Below are 4,060 nucleotides of genomic sequence, written 5' to 3'. Positions count from 1 at the left end.
TCCCCTTGTTACCATGACCCCGGGACGAAGTAGTTTATTTTGCTATGCTCGTAGACGGGTTTTGGGTTGAGTGAAATTCATAAGCAAGATGTGAGCGTCAATGATGATGACAACCCCATGAACTACAATGATCAAGAAGGACTTCGGAAAATCACTACTGGGTGGAGGACGGTTGACGGGCACCCTGGAGCACCCAGTGGTGGCCGGGATGCATGGAGAAGCGCCATGACATCCTGCGGAAAGCTTCACCCAGCCACGAAGAGAAGGATGGATGCCCCATGACCGGAAGCTTACCTGTGCAGCCGCAAGCCATTATGGGCTCTGGCTGGGTTGACCCTAGTAGTGACGCTGGCTGGACGGTACTACGAGATGTAGAAGAACGGTAGGATTGGATGAGTACCGGCAGTAGCCAGAAGAACTCTTCGGAAGACCCTGTTTCATTCGTCCCGTCTTCAAACACCATGAAGTGCGAAGACTTTAAAAGGAGGGAATGATTCTTGCGGGGAAAGTGCGCAAACCTCTGCAGAGTTTAAAGATCTAATCGATTAGCCGTGTCCCCGGTTACGGACATTTGAGCCTCTGGAACTTGGAAATATTCGGAATTCTCAACACTGAAACTAATGAATTAATTTGAGGGGTTTATGACTTAATAATTTGGGAACGAGATATTGGTTGGCGGAACCATCTCAATAACTACCAACAATTTGTAGTAATTTGCAAACAAGTCCACTGTAGTAGGATAAAATTGGCTTTACGCAAAATGATGAAACTTAGAGCTCCACAGCCAAAAATGCATATAGTGTAGTAACTTTATTATTGTTATTCTTCATGACTTGCCAGCTTATTCCAAAAGCTGACCTACATGGCTGCAACGTCTTATGTTGCAGAGGTATATTCCGATCAGGAGTGAGGCTACGCTCCGTGCTTGGCGATTGCCCTTTGGAGTCGGATGGACTCGCTTTACCTTCGACGCTTCCGCAGCATTAGTAGTTTATTTCTCATGAGTTGGCCTTGAGCCGAATTTATTCCCTTGTAATAAAGACTCTATATGAGAATCGTGTAATAAAATTCAGGTGTGATTGAACTTTGATTACTTTATCGATGTACTGTGAGTACCAGCATGATCTTGGGATGGTACAGACACAGAGATTTGACCGATTTTGGGTCAGGTCGCTACAGAGATGGTATCAGAGCACACGCTGACCGTAGGATCGTAACCCCTAGGATCGGAAAGCCATTAGCAGAGACCATTTACTTTAAATCCTTTTCATTCCGTAAATTCTCCCCTGTTCTATTCTGACTCTTCTCCCCTTGCAACATCCTAGATGGCCGCCGAGCTCACCCCAGTTTTGCTACCGGAGTTTTGCCAGCCCGATGAGACGATGCCCTTCGGCAGGAAGCTGGTCCAGATGGTAAAAAGGCTGAAGATAGCGCTGCCCTCGATCACCGGGAAGCCAACCAATGCACTTCCGACGGACACCCGCTACAGGATTGAAGTGCATATCCCAGGGAGAACCTTTGGAGGACACACGGAGCCTATCAACTTTGAGTTCACCGAGTTCAACTGGATCATCGGAAGGGACGTGGCGATCTATCGAGCACTTGGACATCTCCGACAGGAGTACAGGGCCGAGCTCGATCACTCAGACCTCGCCATGGTTTCTCGCAGGGCAAGGAATGGAGATATCATCCGTACCATTGAGGACGATTCCACTCTCTCGTACATCCAGGACTTGGAGTGTCTTCTCAGGAAACGAGAGATTCAGACTCGCCGTAACTCGAAGACACACCGGAAGCTTTTGTTCCGCGAACTGGAACTGGAGGAGAAGGCACGCGCAGACTTCCTTGACCATGAGGAAGAAATCACGGACTTCATGGAGATAGTCGACGACCTGAAGATGAAGCTTGCCGCGATAGAGGAAAAGATGGACTTGGGAGAGGACCTCTATCCAAGTGGAGATGAAGGACCCCTCGTGAGCAATGATCGGGATTTTGAAGGGAGTACCACTGAAGGAAACCCCAAGAGGAGGCGCCACTGATGAGGACTTTTTAGTCGACCACCATGTTATCTTTTACTTTTTCGACGATCAGTTAGGCCGATGTTTTTCCATCGATTAGTCATGAGCTTTTGTAATCGAGATTGAACCATGTTTGAATGGAATGAATAAATGATTGGTGTGTTATAGGATTGTGCATTCATATGGGTAGTGTTATTCCTCATAGACCATTGTTCTATTCTAATTTCTCATCCACTCCAAAACACCAGATGCCTCCGAGACGTGACACTGGTTTCCCGCCGGAGCTCACCCAGCTGCTCCAGCAGCAGAATGCACTGATGCAGCTCCTTATTCAGAATCAGAACAACACCGCCAACAATCCACCGCCACCACCCACTGTGGACAACTTGACTCGATTTCTGAGGTTGAATCCGCCAGTGTTCTCTAGTAGCACTGAGCCAATCGTGGCTGATGATTGGCTCTGCAAAGTCGGAAGAGAGCTAGTCACCGTTGGATGCACTGATGCTGAGAAGGTGCGCTTTGCCGCACATCAACTTGATGGACCTGCAGCTTCTTGGTGGGAGAACTACACCGCCACTTATCCCATTGGTGCTATCACATGGGATCAGTTCCAGCAGGCCTTCCGCACTGCTCATGTCTCAGCTGGAGCCATGAGTCTGAAGAAGCGTGAGTTCCGCAACTTACGCCAGGGGAACCGTACTGTGGCACAGTACGTGGATGAATTCAGCAAGCTTGCTCGCTATGCCCCTGATGATGTGACCACAGATGCCGCCAAGCAGGAGAAGTTCCTCGAGGGACTCAATGATGAACTGAGCATGCAGCTCATTGTGGCTACCTTCAACAACTACCAGGAGCTGGTAGACAAGGCCACCATTCTTGAAGGCAAGCAGCAGCAGATAGAAAGCCGCAAGCGGAAGTACAGCCAGGGGAAACACAACTCCGGAGCTCAGCAGAAGCCCCGTTATGCACCATACTCAGGAGGGCACACCCATCATAACCATGGAGGTCATAACCATGGAGGAAATGGGAACAACCGTCACCAGGACAACAAGTCAGGCAATGGCAATCAGCATCGTTCTGCCCCGGCTCCGAAGGATCTGAGCCACATCACCTGTTTCAAGTGCCAGAAGACAGGGCACTACGCCACCGACTGCCCGGAGGCCAAGCAGAGGAATGGAAATGGCAATGGAGGCTCAGCGAAGAAGCCCAATCCGTTCCCTCGTGCTCAGGTGAACCACATCGACGTGGAGGACGTCTATGATCAGCCAGACACTGTGGTTGGTAAGTTTTTATTGAATTCACGTTCAGTATTGGTACTCTTTGATTCTGGTGCAACGCATTCATTCATATCAAGGGTAGTTCTGGAAAAGTACGGGTTGCCCACTAAAACCCTTAGAAGCCCCCTTCGCGTCAGTTCTGCAGGAGGAGAAATGATGGCAGGCTTAGGCTGTCATGCAACCCTCAACATCGGGAACCATAAATTTCCCGCAGACCTCATAGTGTTGGAAACCCAGACCTTGGATGTAATCCTAGGCATGGATTGGTTGACGAAGTTTGAAGGGAACATAGACTGTGCCCGCAAGTCGATTCTGCTCACCACCCCGGAGCAGAAGAGGATCAAGTATGTAGCCAGGCATAGCCAGATGAAGAATCAGGTGCATTCCCTCACGGGAGTTGTTCAGGAGGAAGTGCCAGTAGTGCAAGACTTTCCCGATGTGTTTCCGGAGGAATTACCAGGAATGCCACCGGACAGGGACATTGAATTTCTGATTGAGTTGTTGCCCGGCACAGCCCCAATATCCAAGAGACCTTATCGGATGCCACCGAACGATTTGAAGGAGATCAAGAACCAAATTAATGAGCTGTTGGAGAAGGGATATATTCGGCCAAGCTCATCACCTTGGGGAGCCCCAGTTCTTTTGGTAGAGAAGAAGGATGGAACCTTGAGAATGGTTGTTGATTATCGTTCGTTGAACGACGTGACCATCAAGAACAAGTACCCTCTACCGATGATTAATGATCTATTTGATCAGCTAGTTGGA

The sequence above is a fragment of the Triticum dicoccoides genome, chromosome 5B (genome assembly GCF_002162155.2).
Source record: "Triticum dicoccoides isolate Atlit2015 ecotype Zavitan chromosome 5B, WEW_v2.0, whole genome shotgun sequence".
In the NCBI taxonomy this organism is placed as follows: Eukaryota; Viridiplantae; Streptophyta; class Magnoliopsida; order Poales; family Poaceae; genus Triticum; species Triticum dicoccoides.
This window is presented reverse-complemented; position numbering follows the sequence as displayed.